The 23,039-nt window shown below is 48.3% G+C and overlaps 1 protein-coding gene across 1 annotated transcript in view; it reads right to left on the minus strand.

Annotated features, from left to right (window-relative positions):
* Positions 1–23,039, minus strand: part of PEBP4 (phosphatidylethanolamine binding protein 4) — a 209,759-nt gene that overhangs the window by 70,998 nt on the left and 115,722 nt on the right. The window lies entirely within an intron of this gene.

Below are 23,039 nucleotides of genomic sequence, written 5' to 3' on the forward strand. Positions count from 1 at the left end.
TCCTTACTTGTCCCCGACACCCCTGCAGCCACATCCGCCTCCCAGCTCTTCCTGGGACACAGCAGCACCTGCCCCAAGTTCTTTGCACTAGCTGGTCTCCCTGAGGGCTCATTCCTGCCCCCCCCCCCCATTTCTGCTGGCCTTGCTCTCTTACCTCTTAGTCTTCATTTGAATCTCATTTTCTCCGTGAGCCCCACCCTGAGCACTCCGGCTCCACAATCCTGCTCTGCATTTTCCCCAATAAATTAAGCCTTCTAACAGCACCAGATTACTTATATGTTAAGTTTTTATTGGTCCTTGTCTGTCTCCTTCTTCTAGAAGTAAGCTCCCTGAGGGGAAGGAATTTTGTTTTGTGCCATGATGTACCCAGGGTACCTAGAATAGAGGAGGGAGCACAGGGAAGCCACTCAAAAAAACATTTGTTGAATGAAAGCAAAACACGGGGAGAAGTTCAGAACTTAGAACTATTTCTGTTACCAGGAAAACACATGCAGGAAATTGAGGACAGTGCTCCAAGGAGAGGCAGCTCAATGTGCAGAAGTAACAACGGTGGTGTAAGTCTAAATGGAAGTCCGCCTTCCCCTCACCCCGATTTCTAACTCTGAGCCCTTCGGGATCCCGGAAGCCCCCTCGTGTTGGCCTCCAACCAAGCCTTCAACTGTGCAGGCTGCGGGACAACTCATTCGTTCATTCCCTCCTTCACTCATTCATTTATTCAGCACAGAGGAGGCACAGAGCCAGGGGCAATTCTGCCCTTCAGGAGATCACAGCGAGGAAGGGGAGCAGATGCCTACGGAATGGACCACCCAATGAGACACATGGAAGCACCTGCCCAGGGAGCCTTCACAGCGGGCGAGTTCCAAGGGTGCCTTGAAGTATGAATGGGGTAAGAGAGGGAAGAAGAAGGCAGGCATCCTGGCAGGCAGACATGGCAAAGGCTTAGCAGTGGGAAAAACACCAGGAATATTTCGGGGTTGCTGCAGCTGGTTGGAGTGATGGGCTCCTGGGGGGTGGATGGGGGCCAGACAAGCTGGGCTAGGGCCTGACCTTGAAAGGTCTTGGGGCTACCTTTGGAGGCTTCGTTTTCTAGCTCTGAATTTGTACATTTTACAGGCTTCTGGAGAAATGGAGAGTTGGCTCCTTCCTCAGCAAACAGACGGGGTTTAATTGCTGTTACTGTCAGTGTAGTTGCAAATATCATATAAAAAGGGCTTTTTGGCTAATTGTTTTTAGAATAAAAATTCAAGAACTATGTATAGATATTATGCATCCAGGGTACTTTAAAGATCAAACTGTTTATATTACCCTTAAATACAGTCTTTAGCATGAGGCACTGGGATCTGTGAGTGACTGGGACAACCAAAGATCCCCCAGGGCTTAAGATGTTGGAACAATATGACAGCAGTAACTTTTTTACTGGGGGGCACGTGGGGAAGGCTGCAGCCAGTGCCCTTTGATTGGCCGGTGGCCCAGAAGAATAAATAGCTAAGCTGGGTGACTTCACAGGCACCATTAATCTAAATGCTGCCTTCAAGCAGAACCGCCCCCCACCCCAAGCTGAATTCCATGGGCTTTTGGGGGTGGAAGAGGAAGGAGAGGAGGCTGGAGGCGGCAAGGTACAGGCGAGCCTCAGCATTTCCCTTCTTGTCCCCTTGCCTCAACCCGGTAGTACTGGGAGGATTTCTGAGCCACACAAATAAAGCAAATTCATATCTAGTCATTGCCATCCTGTCTTCATGCTCAAGCCTTTCTCAAATTGTAACTTGGGAGCTTTTAGAAAGGCAAATTTATCTGTGACACCATCCAAATTCTATTTTATTGGAATCCTATTCTCAAAGGATGCATTTGACTCCTGCGAAAGCTGTGGGCTTCTCCTTTTGATATTTTCCCAAACTGTGTGTGTGTGCACACGTGTGCCCATGCACACACATGCACATTTGTTTTAGGGTTCGCTACTTATGTACAAACACATAATGCATATTCACAAGACAGTTACAGAAGTGTATATGTATATATTCATCACATATATGTGTAATACAGCACAGACTCCTGGAAGCCAATATTTAAGTTATCATATTTAATTTATTCAACAAACATTTAATTAGCACTTCCTATTCATTAAACACTGTCCTGGGTCTTGGCAGTAATGCAATGAGCAAGTCAGATAAAGCTCCTGCCTTAGGGGGGCTAACATTGAAATCCACTGGAGTCTTAACACAAGATTTGCAACAAATGTGCAGAAATCTGTATTGACAGCCATCAAGTGAGCTAGTAGGATATGTCAAGAGATCAGCATTTCCTTAATATAGGAGAGACAGCCCATTTGTGTGAAATAGTGGCCCCGAGGTTCCCTGCATAGGGCGACTCTCAGTGCTCAGCACAGAGTACTTCCGGGTGCTTGTAAGGTGGACATGAAAGTGCTGGGGGCAGGGATGCGTGGGACCGGCATATCCGAGCCTTGCGTCCTGGAGGTTTTCCACACCCTCCTTCTCCATGAAGCCTTCCCTGTCATCCCAGTCATAACCAGTCTCCTTTTACAAGCTTATCCTACGCCTGCGCAACTTCAGCGGCCACTTAACCTTACGTGGGGACGTGTTATTTTTGCTCTAGGCTTTAGGTCGCTCTTACAACGAACACTCAGGGAATTTCTGCTCAGTGCCTGGCCCCACATTCTGGGTGGACACAGATGAAGGGCACTGGCTTTGCCTGTAAGGAACTCCCAGCCTGGTAGGGGGAAAGGCAGGCAAACCTGTACTGACTGGGCCAGATGCATGACAGGGGTGCGCAGGGCGCTATGGGGCGTAAGGCAGTGGACGGGGCTGAGGGTGGGCTGACTCCCAGGGCTCCACAGCAGAGGTGATACTTAGAGGCTCCCTAAAGAAACCAGACTCCTGGGAACAGGGACCTTACCTAAGTCTCTTTATATTCCCCACAGTTGTGATAATCACATTTTCTTTCTCTGCAATTTAAAATTTTTTTAAAGAGTATTTATTTATTTATTTGACAGACAGGATCGCAAGTAGGCAGAGAGGCAGGCAGACGGAGGGGGAAGCAGGCTCCCCGCTGAGCGGAGAGCCCGATGCGGGGCTGGATCCCAGGACCCTGGGATCATGACCTGAGCCGGAGGCCACCCACTGAGCCACCCAGGTGCCCCTCTGCAATTTAATTTTTTTAAAAATAGTATTTTAAATTTAAAATTCTGATTACAAACAATACAGATTATAGAAAATTTGGAAAACTAGCTAGGCCCCCAGAAGGAGTACTATTACTCCTACTACTCAGAGCTAACTACTATGAATATTTTGGTGCACATCTCTGGTTTCTTGTCCCTGTGCCTATTTTCCCATGCAACAAAAATGGATCATGCTCTATATAATTATTTTTAATTTGCTTTTTCTTTTCTCATAACAATTTGGCACGACTATCTTATTGATGGCCTCACCTATTTATCTTCAGTCTTTTTAATGGCTGTATAATATTCTGCAGACCATACTTTATGTGCTAATCATCTCTTGCTGGACAGAGAAGTACCTTCTGGTTTTTCATTATTATGAGCAACATCGTGACGAGTAGCATTGTGGATGAATTTCTTCTTACATTCATTATAATTCCCTTACTATAAATTTCTATTAGAGCATTGGGTCAAAGCCTATATGCCTTTTAAAGGCATTTGAAGTTCAATACATACCACCAAAAAACCCTGCTTAAGTGTTTTCCACAATTTATATGCCCATCAACATTATAGGAAAGGACACCGGATACTATTGTTACCAGTTTTTTTTTTTTTTTTTTAAGATTTTCTTTATTCATTTGACAGAGATCACAAGTAGGCAGAGGCAGGCAGATAGAGGGAGGAGGAAACAGGCTCCCAGCCGAGCAGAGAGCCTGATGCGGGGCTTGATCCAGGACTCTGGGATCATGACCCGAGCGGAAGGCAGAGGCTTCAACCCACTGAGCCACCCAGGCGCCCCTGATTACCAGTTTTTAAAGACACAACTCCAAACATTGCCATTTTAATGGTCACAGCTGCTGTGGGGGATGGAGAGGTAGCAATGATTTCTTTTATTCGTTTGGACTTCTGTACCAGTGTACATTTTCATTTTTCGTATGTTTATGTCATATTTCTTTTTAAAGAACTTCCTATCACTATTCCTATTACTGTCCTTTGTTCATTTTTCTATTTATTTATTTATTTATTTATTTATTTATTTATTTATTTATTTTTTTGCTTTATTTTTTTTTTATTTATTTTTATTTCTATTTATTTAAAAAGTAAGTGAACAGCTAACATTTATTGAGTGCCTTCTGTATGTCAGGCTTGGACCTAAGCACTTTATATACTGCTTTATTTCTGTTCCTCCTTCCAACAGCCTCACGGGTTATGGACAATTACGATATTATTAATTTGTAAGTACCTTATATATGGAGGATAGTAATCCTCTGTTCTTTTTATCACATTTTTAAAAAATGTGTTCATTGTTTTTTGGTTTTGTCTATCAAGGTTTTGATCTGCAGAAGTTTGAAGGTTTTATGAGGTCAAATTGGTCAACCATTTCACTTCTGCCTTTGCAAATACAGGTTATAAAAGGTCTTTTCCTATCTTTAGATCAGAGGAATATTAAGCTATATTTTCTTTTGGTTCTTTTATGGTCTAGTTTGAAACATTTAAATATTTGATTCATTTAGAATTTATTTTGATCATGGTATGAGAAAGAGCTTTGACATTATTTCCTCCCCCCAATGATTAGCCAATCATCTCCAAACCATTTATGAAATAATCATTCCATTATCTTTGATTTTGAGATGACTCCTTTATCAGATGCTGTTTTGTTTTCCTCCCTTTTCTTCGGTTGCAATGCTGTATGTGTTTATACTCACCCATACCATCCTTTTAATACAGTTTTATATCCTGCATTAATATCTAAAAGTAAACTTAAGTTCCAGTAAAAATAATTTTGTCAAGTTCCAGTAAAAATCCCTTTCTTATCAACAAAGAGCACATACAAAATTAATTTAGAAAATACTGATTTGCAAACTTATGTTATCTCTCCATACACTAAAGTCTTTCATACTCTCCTTGAAAGTTTTTTTTAATCGAAATTCTTTACACTTATTGGGTAGTTTATTTCTTAATATTTTCTACTGTTTATTAGTATGAAATATTTATGGATTTATTGTATTTTCTAAGGCCCAAATCAAAACACATGTTGAAAAAAAAGTATATATATATATTTGGTCTTTCTATATATCAAAGACATTTTAGCAGGTATAGTTTGTATGCTGAAATGTGGAATTTCTGAGCATTTCTATGGTTAAGAGGACAAGGGGGAATATTTAAAATTGAAAGAATATTGGCTAAATCCCAAAGGTGTGACGGGTCTCCAAGGCCAAGTAGGACAGGGCCCGCACCACGGTGGACACTCGGTATTTACGGAATGGCTTCACGCTGACATATTGTCAGATACTCAGAGTTAAGTGCTGGCAAAGCCAAAGTAAGGATTAAAAGCAGTGACTCAAGTTGGCTCTTTAACCCATAGATTCACCCAACTCCCCTGGCTCTTCTCAAATGAGAGAGATATATATGTGCCTGTGTGTATGTGTGTAACTCATTTCCTCCACTGAGTCTGAGTTCCTTGAGGGCAGGAGTTTAATTCTACCCTTTTAGAGCCCCTACAGTGCCCAGCAGAGTGCTGGGTCCAACACGGGGCGGGGGGTTGCTGAGTATTCAAGTTGTATTTGAGTTGAAAAGGATCCTCTCTTGCTATCGTAACTAGGGAGTCTGGTCAATAATGAGCAGCTGCGGAGGCTTCCTCTGGGCAGCGCTCTTAGCTGGCTCTTTGGAGAGGACAAGCAAAGTATAAAAGCCCTCTTCTTTGCCTACACGCTGCCTAAGAAGAAATACTTGCCACATGCCAAGGAGTCATTCTGTGGAGAACGCCAGTGTCCCAGATGGTTAGTCCTGAAAGGGGTTGAGCGGGCCCTGGGGGCCAGCTCTTCGTCTCCCCCGGGAGGGCGCTGAGGCCCAGGACCATGAAACTCCAAGTCGGATCCGGTTGGCTAACCGGTTGGCAGGAGTTCAGTGTGATTCGCAAGGGGATGGGATGGGTTTTAAGCAGAGTTCGGAAACTGAGTGGACCTGGATTTGGGAGAGGAGAGGGGGAGTGGTACTTCAGACAGGGGGATGGCGGAAGAAGAGGTCTGTAGGTGAGCGTGACTGGTCAGTGGTGGGTGCTTGGTTGGTCGAGGGTGTCTGTTTGCTGGAGGAGGCCGCTGGCAGACATGGGGTCAGAGGAGTGGGAGAAGAGTGTCTTGCTGTTGTCCGTGGGTGGGACAATGCAGCATTCTGTGACAGCGTGGCCAGGAGCTGAAAGCATGAAAGGGGAGGTGGTCAGGGTGAGTACTTTGGTGAGGACGGTGGCCAGGAAGGGCCCATGCCAAGACCAAAGGCTGTGTTCCGGGTGGAGGGCCAGATGGGTACCAGGGAGGGAGGAAGGCGAGCAGAGTCTTCCCACGGGGCTGGGAAACTAGGGCAAGTGCCTTGGGACAACTAGGAAACAAGACAGCGTGGAATCCTGTGCTAAATTGTGTGGCACAGACTAAGTGCTAAGTGGGAGGCCAGACGAGGAGAGGGGTCTTGGAGTCATAAGGAGGGTGGATTTTGAACAGAACTTTTGAAAAGAGCAGCTTTGGGAGAGAAGTGGTGTTACTAATCAGGTTTTTTATTTTTTGTGCTTTATGATGCTTTGGTTCCCAAGGGTTTGTTAATGCTGGGGAGAGTGTCCTTCTCAGGGCTAGCTAATCCCTAGAGAGAGCAAACAACTCACTACGCAGACCATCCATACTGCCCACCACATCCTACATCTAACTTCCATGCACTAAACCAATGCTCCCCTGTCCTGCTCACCCTGGGGCCAGGTACCCGGTGACTAGAGGCCCCCCTGATAGCCCAGGGCCCATTGAGATTATCTCAACTCTCAGTCTAACACTGTTCAGACTTGCCTCCCCTACCTTGCCCATGCCCATTCATTCCAGGTGAAAACAAAGATAAAAGACTCCAGGCCGGTCTGGCCGCTTGCTCCTTCTGCCTCCTGAGTGACTCTGGTGCTTTCCCATGTGGCCCTGCATGGCATGGCACACGTGGTGTGTTCCTTCTCCTAGGAACTCTGGGAGATAAAACTCCTCTCAATGGCATTGATCCCTGCGTCATCTCCCATAGGAAGGGGAACAGCTGTCATATTTGGGGGCAGCTGGTGTAGGAGAAACTTCTGGGGGGACACGGCTAGGTTCACGTCATACTCCCTTCCATGGACTCCTCCCCCTGCTCCTCCTCCCCCATATCTCACTTTGCTTCACTGCCCAGTGCCCAGTGCTCTGGTTTGCTCCAAGAGGCCGGGTCAAGACTCCAGCACTGTCTGTTGCTGTTTCGGGTTTGGGGCTTAAACCAGTCCATGACCTCTCTCCTGCTAAACAGCCCTTCCAGCCTTGCTTTCAGCTGTGGCCCAATGCTCTCCCTGCCATTAAGCAATTTTGAGCATCTCTAAAGCCAGTGGAGGAAGCGTCTGGGAAATAGAGATAGACAGACTGGGGGAACTTTCCCAGAACCTCTGTTCTGGGAGTCCTTGGCTAGTGCCAGGTGAAGGTCATGAAATGCCAAATTTTGATTTGGAGAGGGAGAGGAAGTGACCCCTGAGCAGTCCCAGGGAAGATGGTCCCTTTCTCCTTCTCTGGGGACGTGGTCAGTCACCCAGTGAGTGCCCCAGACCCACAAGACCCATGCCAACCAGTGGCCTCTCTCATTCAGCCCGCTCGGGAAAGTGAGAGGAAAGAGCAGTAGAAGTCAATTCTGGTCCACAGCCTGCACCATAAGCTCAGATGACTTTGGGCCTCAGTCTCCTCATCTGTAAAATGGAGGACTAGGACCATATATATCTGAGGGCCCTCCCAGCTCTGGAGATCTGGAATCTCTGAGGGGAGGAACAGTCCTTCAGGCATGAGGCCAAGCCCGTCCCAGCTGCAGGCACATTTTAGGACCCTTTACTCCTCATAGCAATGGCAAATAAAGGTACCTCAGTGCTGTGCCCTCTCAGGCCAAGCTGGTTCCATCTTTCCTCCTGGGATAAACAGCACCTCAGGCTGCAGGGTATACACGCCAGGGCCACATGGGACTAATCCTCAGAGGCCCCTGGGCTGACAGTTGAAGGTTATTTCCCAGAATCGGAGCCAGGCTGGGGAGGGCTGACTGTCCTGCCCAAGGCGGGGCTGCAGAGGGCAGCAGACTTACTTCTTGGAGCCAAGATGCACAACTCCCAGATTCTGCGGGAGAGTGCCAGCTCATTGTTTACCCTTCACAATGTGGAAGCAGTCCAGAATTTGGCTGCGTTTGCCTCAAGAGATGACTTCGTGGCCCCGCTTCTTGACCATCTCCTCTCGCCACCCCAGCCCTACCTGGCTGTCAGAGCGAGGGTCACCTCCCTTTGAGCTGCTGTTAACTCTTCTCTCTACCTGATTCAGTGCTTCCTGGGGGTGGTCCTTAGTTTTTAAATCTTTCTCCTACCCCCCAGTGCTGGCAACCCTCTGGGGGGAGGCTCTTTGTCCTCCCCAGGACCTAGCACAGCAGGTATGAGCACAGAAACCTGTACAATGGGATAATGCTGTGGAAAGATACCTTGGTTTGGAAAATCTGTGTGAGGGCACAGCTGAGCTTGAGGGGAAAGACCCCCTTCCTCACAGGGTGGGCTGTGGGACACCCACATCAAGATACACCATTTCATTGGAGCCTCACATAAGCCCTGTATTTCTGCCTTTTACAGACTGGGGCTCACGGAGGCAGATTAAGGAGCTGTAGGGACCCAGGTCCACCTGCTTCTCCCACTGCGCCACACTGCCTGGAGCAGAGGTCCCTGCTACCAGGTGGCCAGGTCCTCGGGGAAGGGCACCTGTTCCTGACACACAGCAGATGCAGGGACTAGAAACAGCAGTGGGAGAAAGAATTAGGGATGGAAGCTAGGCTCTTGGCCTGTGCTACCTGGAGGCCAGTTCCCAAGGAGATCAAAGTTTCTTTGGGGGATGTGTGCATTTCTTAGGAAAAAGGCTGAATGTGAGCTCACTGCCTGAGAAATGGTTTTACAAAAGCACACACAGACATGCATCACACACATGCATCCACACATATACACACACACACGCACACACACACACACACACACACACACAGAGCCACCACAGCACGGCTCCCCAGCATTGGGGCCCTCCCCCAATCAAACCCATCTCTCCTCCTACCCTATATGTGCAATCTTGTGAAAACTCCACCACTCTTAAGGTTAATAAGGCTCATTTGCTTAAGATAGCACCTGTTTCTATGGTGACTCCTGCCACCCAGAATCTGTTCATCAACTGAGACAAGAAAACAGTGACTTCCACCCTCTTTGAAAGGAAAGAGCTAATTCTCAGCCAAGGGCTTGACAGGGCGGCAGCCCAAGTTGCTCTGGGGGTCTGTCTGTCCACCCTATTGAAGTCCTTCCCTGCAGCACCCCCACCTCAGACGCAAGCAGAGTCCCCGATTCTTTCCAGAGTGCTCTGGACTGTGGTTTTCTCCTCCTCATCTTCCTGGGAAGCAAAACAGCCCACTGCTGGAGGTGGTGGGGAGGTGGTGGGAGTGGGGTGGCAGGGGGGAGTGGTGGCGGGGTTGCTGTCTCCTGCCCCTAGGGCTCTGGTCTCCCCACACTAACTGAGTGTTGGGCTGAGTGTTGGCAGGAGAGCACAAGGAACACTGGGAGGTCCCCCTGTCCCTCCCTCCTGCTGCCCACTACTCCAGGCCCATGGCTCACCCTGGCATGACTGGGTTCCTGCAGCCACCCGCAGCGGGCCTCCTGCCACAGGCTTGCCTTCCTCCAGTTGCTACGGCAGGCTGCAGCTCCCTTTCTCCTAAACCAGACCTGGGCGGGCCTCGCCCTGCTCCCTGGCCCATTCTGGTCCTCTAAGGTCTGAAGCTGAGGTTTGCAACACCGTCCAGACTGACACCAGTCCCAGTTGTGGGTTGAAAATACCTGGGGAAGAAGGTTCCAAGGCAGACGTTGCTAATCATAAAGCTGCAGCAAACGATTTATTGAACAATAAATCGGAGCAGCTTCCATGCCCCCGTCCAATGCCACCCTCTCCGGCGCTCTGAAACGCTCTGCGGACGGGAGAGCAGGCGCACAGGGAACCGGGCGAGGACGCCGATGGGAGGATGGAGGATGGAATCAGACTCTCAGAGCTGGGTGTGATGGCCCGCACCTACCTAACCTGCTCATTTGCAGGCGAGACGACAGAGACCCATGGAGGGGCGGACCGGACCAGTGGCATCCAGCTAACAAGGGACCCAGGACATAGGTCTCCGAGTCCCAAGCTCCTCTCAAAGAGTCACACAGTTTCCTGCTAAACAGAGCCAACTTCTCGTGGCCTGCAAGGCGCCTCCACAGCCCTGGCCTCACGGCCTCTCTGCCCTCAGCTCTAGGCAGGCTGGTGTCAGGCTCTTTCATAAAATCCCAGCAGCTGAGAGCAGCAGCCTAGGACCACCTGGCTCCACCTTTTGCCCCATCCCTGGCCGATGGCTACTTCGTGAACATCTCCAAAGACAACTTACTCATCCCTGTACTCAAGAGGCAGCCTTAAAGGCCTCGTGGTTACAAACACCCAGCTGTACCCCAGAGTCAGGCCTCCTCTCTTGCCACCTTCCCTGACTTCCCGCCTCTGCCTCAGTCTCCTACTTGAAATCTCCAGTGAAGATCTAAAGAGCATCTCAGAATAAACTGTCTGAGACAGAACTTCAGGTCCCCCCCACCTCTCCCCACTGCCTTGCACTCCAACCTGCCCATCTCCCAGTGTTTTTCATTTCAGTAAATGTCACTGCCATTTGCTCAGGCCCCAAATCTAGGCGGCATCCTTGGATCATCCTTTCCTACCATGTCTAATCCACAAGCAAGTCCAGTCGGCTCTTAACCTCAAATAGACCCCAGAGCTAGCCTCTCCATGCCCACTGCTGTCACCTTGGTGCAGCCACCCTCATCCCTCCCAAAGGAGTGGAATGGCCTCTTGTGGCTACCATGCTGCCCTTCTCCATGGCAGTTAGAGTGACCTTTTAAAGACACCAAGCAGAGAGTGCCGTCAGTCACTCAGTCAGTTAAGCGTCTGCCTTCGGCTCAGGTCATGATCCTGGAGCCCTGGGATCGGGTCCCGCATCAGGTTTCCCACTCAGCTGGGAGTCTGCTTCTCCCTCTCCCTTTGTGCTCTCATCCTCTCTCAAATAAATAAATAAAATCTTAAAAAAATAATAAAGACCCAAAGCGGGAGTGTCCGGCAGGCTCAGCTGGAAGAGCATGTACCGCTTGATGTTGGGGTTGTGGGTTTGAGCCCCATGTTGGGTGAGGAGATTACTTCAATAAATAAGAATTAAAAAGACACAAAGCAGTTTTCATCCAAAGCAGCTTTTAAAGCCGCCCGATAGCCATGTGCCAAACTCTCTGCCTGGGCCAGGACACAAGAATTCTCAATCCCAGAATCATATTGGTTTTCCTCCAATTTTCTCTTTCCCTTTTTTAAAAAATTGTGTTGAGAACTCTCAACATGAGATTTGCCCTTTTAACAGATTTTTACATGTACAGTATTAATCTCTAAAACTTACTCATTTCGTGTCACTGAAACTTTATACTCTGACTAGTGACTCACAGTCTCCCTCCTCTACCAGAAGCACATTTGTATCACCTGGGAATTCTCAACTGAAATGGTGCCTGGGCTCGGCTTCCAGGGGTTCTGATCTAGCTGGTCTGGATCTAGCTGGAGCATAGCCTCCCAGGTGATTCTAACCAGGGAGTGGCCAAGGTTAAGACTCTCTGTCCTTTACAGTCTTCCTCATTGCTCATCTCCTGTGCATTTCCCTTTGACCACTCTGCTCCAGCTGCACTGGCCTTCTCTCTGTTCCTGGAACCCAGCCAGGCTGCTCCTGACCCAGGACCTTGCTTCCTGTCCCGGGACCTTTGCTTCTGCTACTTCCTCTGCCTGTGTGCCCTTTCCTCACTGTTCACCCGCCCAGTTTTTACTCAGCTCAAAGGATCACCTCCTCTGTGGAGCCCACCTTCTTTCCTCCCAGGTTCTTGGGACCTAACTCCACCCTGACACTCCCACTCTGTATGGTATGTCATCACTGATTTACTCCTCTGCTTCTCTCACCAGATAGGCTGCTCTTCCCTGGTGGAGGGGATTTTATCATCTGCAGCACCTGAATGAAAACTAATGCCTAAGATATGCTGAACATGGGCTGAATGAATGAATGAGTGAATGAATGAATGAGTGAACAGGGGTGGTCTGATGCAGTAAAGGGAAATTATCATCTTCAATGATCTAAAAGCCTTTACTTCCATCGAAGTGATCTAAGATTACATTATGTTCTTAATTCCTGCTTTATGGTTTGACAATTCTATTATTAGCTCAAGATTAGCTTAAAAATTAACTAAAACTCCTTTGCTCCTTTTTCCTCATGAACTCCTGCCATGCCAGATCTTCCACGTTTTGTACTTGTGCAGTTGATTTAGAACCTAAATATAGAACCTTCAGATGAACCCCTGTTAAATTGAAGTCTTTCAAGGCAGGCCCATCCTTCCAATTTGCTAAAATTAACCATCATACCAGCAATTCCTTGAAACTTTGTGGGATCTACCAATCTGGTGAGCATGCTATCTATAAACATATCAAACAAGGTGGGACCCATGAGTCCCACGGTGTGTCACCCCTATGGGTGACACGTGATTAGTCAACACTCTTTGGGAATTGTTAACAAGCCACAAATCCACCTAGCACAATAGTCACTGAAGCTGTATTTCTCTTCCTTGCCAACAAGTTCACCAAGATTGACTTAGTCTAATGCCTTGGTCAGTCAAGCTGTACTGTGGACCTCCTCCTGGCTCACTGGATCAGTGCTTTTTATCCAAGAAGAAATCTGAGTGGGGAGGCGTGACTTGTTTTTAGTGAACCTATGCTGACTCCCAGTGTTCACTGTTTTCTATGTTGTCTCAGACCATCTGTTTATTAAATCGGTATTGAGCTTTGATGTTGATTGATATCACACTCGCCAGCTTCAATTTGGGAATTTATATTTTCTTATCCTATTTCTCAAAATGACTTTGTGATTGTAAATCTAAGTCCTTTCTGGACTTTGAAGGTCTTAGCTCATGAGATATTAATTCATGAAAGGCCAGTAAGCATTTGCAGATTGAAGAAAGGCTTCCTAGGAAGACAGGTCACAGCAAGCGTGGTCCCTAGAGGCCTGGGACACACAGAAGGTGTGAGATACCTCAAGCTGTTCAGAAGAAGCACCTTGGGGGCTATCAGGGGAGGCAGAGGCCAGAGCGTCAGAGGTCGTGAATACCATGCTAGCCAGATAGGACTCTGTCCTGAGCTACTGAGGAGTCACTGCGGGGCTTCAACTAGGGAACGAATGTGATCATATTTCAATTTTAGAAAAAACAGATAATTTTGGAGGGGTTGGGGTTGTAGGAGGGGGACCGGGGACCAGTTAGACTTTTGCAATAATAATCTAGACAGAAGTGATAAGAGCTTTAATGAACTCAGCCGTCTCGGCTTTTATGTTTATGATTTTTTTTCCCTATGCCATTCAAATGTCTGAGCATTTAGTTTTGTTTTGTTGCAGTTGTTGATTTTTAAAAGATTTTATTTATTTATTTGTCCGAGAGAGAGAAAGAGAGAGAGAGAGAGAGAGAATGCACAAGTAGGGGGAGCAGCAGGCAGAGGAAGAATCAGGCTCCTCACTGATCAGGGAGCCAGTTGCAGGGCTCAATCCCAGGACCCTGGGATCATGACCTGAGCCAAAGGCAGATGCTTAACTGGCTGAGCCACCAAGGCATCCTGTGTTTAGTTATTCTGCTCCATTCCTGGAACGGAGGCTCTGGTATCCTGACTTTTCCAGGCCTGCTCATAATCGGAGACCCAGCTCAACTTTTATCTCTGCTGTGAAGTTATCATATCCATCCTCCTCCAACCCAGCCACTATCCAGCCACCTACCCGTCCAGCCTTCCTTCCTTTATTCTTTTATTCATGCCTCATACCTTCATTAACTGATTGAACCAACACTTACTAAGGGCCTTCTATGTTCAGGGCCCCCTAGCTAAGTGCTGGCAGTATAGTAAGATAACAATTCTACTCTCTGGGAACTCATGGTCTAGTCAGGAGAAGAGACCCATACATAATAACAAAGTGAAGAAAGACAAAGCTGGAGGTATCAGGAGCTGAGCCTTGAAGGGGGAGTGGTTGCCCCACTGCCAAGGGGACAGTGCTCTGCCCTTTCATTTCTCTTGGAGCCTCAAGAGCCCAGTTAGAGCTGACACCATACCCCCTGAGTTCTACTCTTTCCTATACGTGAGCTTTGTCCTTCCAACTCAGTAGCAGCAAAAAAAAAAAAAAAAAAAAAAAAAATCACATTTTAAATTCTTCTAACATTTATTTATCAAAAACCTCTCTGTCTGTCTATCATTTATTGTTGTTAATGGCCATAGTGCTGAGTACAGTGCTGGTTAAGGAGCTGGTCCCAACACTTCACTGTTAAGTCCTATGCCTGCCTTACCTTTTTAAAAACTGTCACCATTGGACAGCTCATCCCGAAGTATGTACAGAGAGTGCCGTTCACCCCTAACTTTCTAAACTTCTTGTGGAGGACTGGGGGTACTGGCCGGTGGAAGCAGGGCCGAGCCCCAAAGTAAGCAGGACCTCCTACATGGCCCCAGCACCGTGTTGCTGGTGCACCCCACATTTGATCTCACTGAGTCTTCACAGCATTCCTGCAAGGCAGATGCTAGTGTCCTTTTACAGTTGAGGGGACAGACTCGGGCACGTAAATCATGTGCTTCCCAGTAAGTCGGAGGATGGACCTCCGGGGTCGTGTGCTGCATTTCAAGGTCCAGAGTCGAGACCATGTGGTCTGGAGGAGGTAGGGGCGGCCAAGGGCAGAGGCCAAGGGTAGAGGGCCAGGGAGTGCAAACTGCTCCACTCGCCCCAGCCCTCTTAGCTGCCACACCTGGCCCTGGCAGAAGCTGTCACATGTTCCAGGACACCCCCACCTCCCCAAGAAGGGAGATGTCCTACTGTATCACGATCCCATGTCTAGGCTCTGGATTCAAATCCCAGTCAGCCACATGGCAGCCATGAAATCCCAGGCAAGTAGCTCAGTCCCTCCAGGCCTTCTTTCTCTTGTCTCTATTACCTTCCTCTTAGGGCTTTTGTTAAGACTAAATGAGACATTCATATAAAGCACAGTGCCCCAAACCACATGCTAAGTGAGCTTGTGTGTTTTTTCCTGATCTTCTTTTTTCCTCTTCTCTTTTCTTTTCTATTCTTCCTTCCTTCTTTCTTTCTTTCTTTTTTTTTTTTTTTTGAGAGAGAGAGTGAGTGAGCATGGTGGGGAGGGGCAGAGGGAAAGGGAGAATCCACGGCCAGCACAGAGCTCAACGTGGGTCTCCATCCCACGACCCCAGGGTCATGACCTGAGCCCAAACCCAGAGTCCGATGCTAACTGACTGAGCCACGCAGGCACCCCACTTCCTTCTTTAACTATTACTGCTTTTGTTAATATGTTACATGAGTTTCTAGCCAGGAGAGGACAGACGCAGATGGAAACACCCAAGGAGTCACCCGCTCCAGCCTTTCACGCACTGGGAGGAGTCCCTGGGTCACCCACGAATAAGTACTTTCCATGATAGGAAGCTCTCTCCTCTGTGGAGTATATGCTCAGTTTTCAGGCAGTTCAAATTCTTAGAAAGTTTTTTCTTCTAGGGAGCCAAATTTATTTCCCTGTAAATGTCACCCATTGGTTCTGATTCTACCCAGTAGAACACAGCTGGATCACCCTCATTTTCCAATTAGATGTCTTCACATTCTTAAGGAAATCTTCAAAGAATTTTTAAAGACAGTTGTTACGTCTTCCTGTCCTGTTCCAGAAGGCTAGCCGTCCCTACCTCGTTCAGGTCCTGCTCACTTGACATACGCGTAAATTTACACAGCCTCGCTGTTCTGGTTGCTTTCCTCATGTTGCTCACGATCCTTCATAAAATACTGTGGCCAGAACAGAAGACATTCTTCCAGGTGCGGTATGAAGAGTGCACAAGAGCAGAAGTCTCCTGAGATCAAGGAAGGATCCCTCCCATATGCTGCCACCAGCCCCTCCTTTGTCTCTTCCGAAGCGCATGTGTTCAGGGTTGGGGCGCTGAGGCCAGGGGGCAGTGACAAGCCCAGGTTCCTTGTGTCAGGGCAGGGGGTCTGTCTCAGTCTTATCCACTTTACAGCGTGGCCACGGAGGGGAGACACTCTCTGTCCCCGTCAGAGCTGAGTTCAGAATTGGGGGGTAAGACTGTGCTGTTCCTTTTGGGGGCGTCTATGGGTATGTGTGAGGGAGGTGTGTGTGTGTGACTGTGTGAGTGTGTGTGTGTGAGAGAGACAGTGTTGGGGGAGGGCAAGAGAGGATAGGGAGAGAGAGAGAGAGAGAGACAGAGACAGAGACAGAGAGAGAGAATTTTCTGCCTGATCCAGGAATTCTCCTGGATGGCAGAATTGGTTTCCATAACGACTTTCTGATATAAACATATTTGATAAAAATAAGTTAACAGCGGAGCTGTGGTGGAGCACAGACTCTCAGAGTGCTGAGGGAGAGGGAGGGAGAGAGAATGAGGGAGAGAGAGAGAGAGAGAGAGCACAAGCTCTTCGAAGAACAGTACTTTCCTCCCCACCCCCCCCTCCTGGTCAGCCTCTCTATACATAGTTTCCATAAACCAGCTAAAAAGCTTTGTTGACCATAGTCCTGTCTATCCTGGCCCCTTTGCTGCTTGTACACATCATATTCATTCTCTCTCTCTCTCTTTCTCCTTAGTTACCTGAAGCACTACAGTATGTATGGGATAATATGATAAATTCATTTCCAATTCACTGCATTATCCCTTGAATATTTTAATGACTCATTGAATGGAGTAAAAAAAGCTATTTCAAATGAACAATTATGCTGCATTAGTCTGAGGGCTGATTATATTTAAACAGTGCTCACATGGATAACAGGACACAGCGACCTCAGCATACGAGAGCTAATTTGGCTCTTATCTCCAAATAATTTTACACGGCAAATTACCATGAAAACCTAAAGGGCTTTAAAAACATTCATCAAAAGATAATATTCCACTTTGTAGCAACATTTTATTTAAATTATTTTGAATGGGAACGAAAGCATCTCTGCAGTGGGACAATGACAGCAAGGTGGGGACTGTGAGTGAGAAGGAAACGGCGAGCGGGTGCTGGGTGCTGGCTGGCGTTAAAAAGACAGATGGCAAGTGTCCGGGAAGATGTGTAGTCCTCACAGGGGGTACACTGTTGGCCTGACCGGCCCTGGCAGCCCAGCGTCCTGCCCTGGCTGTGGTCTGGTCCAAGGGGGCACAGGGCAATTCCCAAAGGCTCACTGAGGGGACCCATCCCCTTGTCCCAACTGCTAGTGCCTCTATGAAAGCAGGCCCTGGTCAGGTGGGGTTCTCTGGGCTGGGCATGAACCCACCTGGTCTTGAAAGGCAAAAAGGATGAGCTGTTTTTACTGGCAGGCTTGCCTCATTACCTAGAATTCTTACTTTGCAAAGCATAAGTCTGAGAGCCTTAGGGAAGCTGTTCAATTCGAAGTGGCTACTCCGAGCTGGTCAGATCTCCAAGCTGGGGGTCGTAGGGGAGAGAATCACATTTCCTGAGGTCCTACTATTCTGTTCAGAGTCAGGAGCCTTAATCTCCTCAAACACTAGGAAAGAGATATTATTATCATGCCCATTTTCATGACAAAAAAACTGAGGCTCAGAATTCCCATGTGAAAGTCCCAGAGCCTGGATCCTCCCCTAGTTCATCTGACCCAAAAATACAGGCCTAGTCCCTGCGCCTTCAGGGTGGCCTTGTACCAATCTGCTTTATACCCCGGGGCCCCCCTGCACTGTCCCTATCACTTAAAGCCCACTGTGGCCCTTAGCTCTTTAGGGAGCAGAAGCCATGCCTTCCTGGTGTTTATTACTTAAATTCATGGACCCTCACAGTACAGGGCAAAGCACGTATGGACAAGTGAGCAAAGAGCAGAAAAACTAAAAATACAGGTCTAAATAAATTAATTAATCAATCCCATTTCCTTGGTTTGATTTCTTCATCTGAACTTGTGGTCCTGATAAAGATTGTTTATTCTTCTGTGTGTTATCATTTGCTTACTTCTAAGGATAGACATTGAAATTGGAATATATATATATATATAGCATAATATACATAATATTAGAATATTTATAATATTCCAGTATTCCACACACACACACGCACACGCGCGCGTGTGCACGCACACACTATATTTAAATTTCTACAGTATCTGCTGCTCAACTGGTTAGGAACAGGATAAATTTGCCATTCTTTACAGAGCCTCTCTCTAGGGAGGCTTCCCCTCTTTGCATATGTAATTTCCTTCTCCTGTCACAATCCTGAAGGGTAAGGATTTGTGTCATTTTTACACAGGAGAAGTCGCAGGCTCAGAGAGGCCAAGTGACTTTCCCGAGATCACTCAGGAGCAGGACGGATCGATCATTCAAGCAAAAGGGTCCTGATGTGTGCCAACTGCATCGCTGGAAAGCAAGGGGCTAAGATCCTTGATCTGTTTATTTGCTTGCCCATTTGTCTTATTCACCTAACACACTGAGGGGTCCTTTCAAAGACAACCTCTCATTATGGAAAAATTCAACCTTTGTAAGAAAAGTAGGCAGAATAATGGGCTCTTAGAGGTCCTTTTAATTCCACCCAGAATTGGTTGCGCTTACAGCTGCCAAAGGTTGAGGGCACTGAATGAAAGGGAAACATGAACTTGCCCTTTCGCTTTCTTTCTTAAAACAAAAAAGATATTCAGGGCAAATTTTAGAATCATTGACGGTTTCTAGGAAGATTTTCTTTTTTGGAAGAAAAAAGGTACTCTTGTCTCCTTAATTGTTCTTAGTGTTCTTTGTCACCAATCATGATATTCTTTGTGGAAGGTATTAATATACCATCTTCCTGTGTTCAATATTCCCATTAACAATAAAAAGTCTAATGAAAATATCTGCATGAAAAGCTCTGAGCACTAATTTCAGAGACAAATAGAAGATGAACCAATAAGCTTTTCTTCTGAAATGAATGATGCAAATTAATTGATATCTTAATTAGGCTTTAGCATGAAGATTATTAGTTAGATTGAATCAGAACTGAAAAACGTCTTAAAGAAAAAGCCGAGGACAGGGCACTGAGGGGAGAGAGATGTTGTCAATGCTCTGTTCGAAATCTCTTTTGTTCAACGAGAGAGATTTTTCAAAGAGGTGATGGAGAAGGATGGCATGCATTACCCTGGAGTCCCTGCCTACCGTGGTCTGGCCAGCTTAGGGGACTGAAACCTTGTCCTGCCCATGAGCTAATGGGAACCCGCCGCTGTGGGAGGTTCTGCCCTGGGAGCCGCCGGTGCCCCTGGAATCCTAGCCTGCACTGCAGCCTCCTTCCCCTGCCTCACTAGAGCAGAAGCCCTTGGAAGGAAAAGATTTGCCCTGTTGTGTGCACATTTGCAGCCCTAGGGCCAGAGCGGTGCCTGACTTAGAACAACAAGGATGATGTTACGACCAGCAATTGTGCACAGCTCACTATGCGTTCTGGGTACTGGTCCAAGCGCTCTACTAAAAAGAATGCATTTGAACTTCCTAACAAGGGCGTGAGGCAGGGACTATTGATTGGCCCCACTTTTTGAGGGAGCGATGCAGGTTCAGCTATTTAGCCCCCCAAGAGCGCATAGCCATACTGGTGGGTTCAGATTCGAACCCAGTTGTCGGGCTCCAGAGTCCTTGTGTTTACACATGCAAACGGCAGTGAATCCGTATTTGTTGAATTCGGCAAACAAAGGGCACCAAGAACGCCTGGCTCCTACTGTGGAGTTTTTGTACAAGTTTCCTCTCTCCAGAGCTTTATCCCATTCTGTGGTAGACTGCTGTCAGCCTCTCTTTGGGGCAGGGGGCTGCAGATGTTCCCTGTACCCCTCAGAACTGCCTGCTGTTTCAACCTGGGCAGACGGCCCCCAAATCGCCCCTACTGAGGGGCTCCCACGGCCGTGGCTGCACCCACTACCCAATTAGACCTGGGTCCCTAATTTCAAGGCCAGCTGGGGTTCCACCTCAGCTGGCCACGTCTGTGGCCACTGTGAATCACAGGGATGCCGTCACTCTACATCAGCTGTGACTTTATGGTGTGCCTTACTGTTGAGGCCACTGACCGCTGAGGGTAATGATACTAGGTAGGCTTTACTCTTAACCTAACATATCAAGGGTTAAAATTACCGAAGTGTTCAAAATGCCTCCCAGGTGTATTTCATTGCCCAAGATAGCATCCCCTGGGGAGGTTCCCTCGCAGCACCCATCTGTAAGACGGAACCAGAAAGAGAGCCCTGGAAAGGTAGGCGAACCACAGAGACTGTTTCCCATCTGGCAGAGAGGGCACAGTAGGATGCCTCTTGCCACAGCAGAGTGGCTGGCAGAGATGTACAAACCATGCAGTATGGCAGGAAGGGTCTGCAGTTTGGAGCTGGTGGGATTTGGACTGAAGATCCAGTTCTATGACCCTCTAGCTGAGAGACTGCATCAGCCAACCCCTCTAAGCTTAGCTTGCCCACCTGCGAAATGGGCAAAATGCCTAGTTCACAAAGCCATCGTGGAAGTGTCAAAAGTGACTGTCGCTTAAAAATTGCTCCACAGGTGGGTGACGACGGTGACCAAAGCATTTTGACACTGAGCTCCGTGGTCTTCCTTCAGCTGGCTAAATTCCTTTCTGGGGACTCATGCTCCCCACACTGACAGAAGGGGTGCCTGGGAATCTGCATTCTAACACGTTTCCCAGCAGATTTGAACTCCCTCTAAGGTCTGAGACCCTGTCAGCCGCCGTGAACGCCAACAAAAGGAAGTGCTTCTGGGGTTGATTAGAGCCTTCCCTTTTTTTTTTTTTTTTTTTGGCCGAGGTCCACAGCCTGAGACCCGAACGAGCCTGGTTTTCATACTGGCCACCTGGCTGGAGGAATTTGGGAGCTGGTGGGCAGGCTGAGTGGATGGGGATGAGGGGAGCTGCTGCTTCCTGCTGGACCCTTGGATCAGGGAAAGTGGGTGAAAATGTGCCTGAAACCCAAGCCGCCTCCGGTCTGAGCGGGAAGGCCGAGGGCCACGCCCGGGCAGGTGGCCCTGCTAAGCTCTGAGGCTTAGCAGTCTTGCCGGACAGCTGTCACCTGTTCCGCTTCTCAGCTGGGCTGCTGTGCCACAAAGTGCCTGTGACAGAACTGTCCCAAGTGCATACTGAGGGGAAGGGGATGGGGGGTTGGGGGGGTTCAGGCTTTGAAGAGAGGCAACCTCACGGCCCCAAGCTGCCTTGATGCTGAAATTACTCCATCCACCACAGTTTCTGAAATCTGCCTCAGAACGCGCCTGTAGAACCCTCTCACAGCCGGCCTGGTGTGGGGCATCCCGAGCAACACTCCTCTCTTGAGGGCTCCACCCCCTTGTGACTGCCAGGGGATCCCAGGTACGGAAAAGAGCTGGGCTCTAGACTGCTGGATATCTTTCCCTTTTGTGTCCTTGGCTCCTCTCCCTGCCCTGATGGTATGAAAATCCCCCAGCTCTGCCCCTTTGCATGTTTATGGTGTTTCCAAGGCTCTTCACAGGGCCTAGGACGGCTTGGCCCCGGAGAGGGGGTGGTGTGTTGAAGCGATGCCCCTGCTTTCCCTCAGGCACCGTCCAAGAAGCTGCTGCCCGAAGCCTCCCTGGAGGGAGCCCCTTCCAAGGCTGTCCACAGCCAGCACTGCCTCCGAGGATGGGGGGTCGACCTGAGCATCCTGTGAAGGGCCTGTGGTCCCTGGGCAGGAGCTGGTTGACAGGGTAGCTTCCTCCCCAAGCCTCCCACTCTAGGGGCTGTGAGAGCCCCTGCTTTGCTCAGGAGCACCAATGGCTAGTTCACCCTGACATCCCTTCCTCAGCCCCACAGAGGTGGGAGGAAAAACACGAACTCCTTACACTTGTGGTACTATGGTTTTTAAAGCGCTCTCAGGACGCCCTCTCATTGGAGTATCTGATAACCGCACAGGGGAGGTAACATGGTTCCTATCTTACAGATAAACATGAAATGCCCAAAGGGACTCCGGGCAACTTAACAGTGATCACTGATTTGGGGACCAGCCAGACCTAGATGCAGACTTAGACTTTCTAGTCCCGGATGCCCACCATCTTACTGCTTGATGCCTTCGCACACCTCGCGAAGGCCATCCACGAGCTCTCTGGGCACAGATGCCTGGATGGCATGGATTTTCCAGAGTGTGTGGCCAGGCGCTCGTGAACTCCAGATTCAACAGTCAAATGCGGTTGGAAAATAAACGCATACTACATAGTGCACGTTAGAATATTAAAAGCTCTAAAAAACCCTTTAGTGAGGAAGGGATTAATACAGTGCAACCAGGGGTCTCCAAAACTTGTTTGGGAAGAGAACCTTTTTTTCTTCCTCCACATAATGCCCGTTAACATTGCACCCGATCTGTGTTCCTCAGACCTACTCCAGAACGGATGAGTGAGGTTCCCTTACAATTACGCGATGGCAGAGGGACACAGAGGAGGAGAGGCCACTTGTTTCTGTACAAAGGAAAGGACATCACCATGCCTCCCCCAAGCCCCTCAGCCCACTAGGAGGGGGAGCTCCTGCAGGACAGCTCTGCTCCCCCACCCCAGACTACACAGAATCACCCCATGCCTCTGAATCCAGGCCCCTGGAGGTGGTACGCTGGAGCCAATTGTTAAATTTTCAGAGAATTTGTGAGTTAATCATTAAATCATCAGGAACTCAAAACCCCACGATGGAAGTATTTACATTATAGAAATCAGCAAACACGACAAATCGGGGCTCTTCCCACCTGGTTTATCCCGAGAGCCCATTTACCTGTGCACCACTGATCCCGGATGTT

This window comes from Mustela erminea, chromosome 2, assembly GCF_009829155.1.
Source record: "Mustela erminea isolate mMusErm1 chromosome 2, mMusErm1.Pri, whole genome shotgun sequence".
NCBI lineage: Eukaryota > Metazoa > Chordata > Mammalia > Carnivora > Mustelidae > Mustela > Mustela erminea.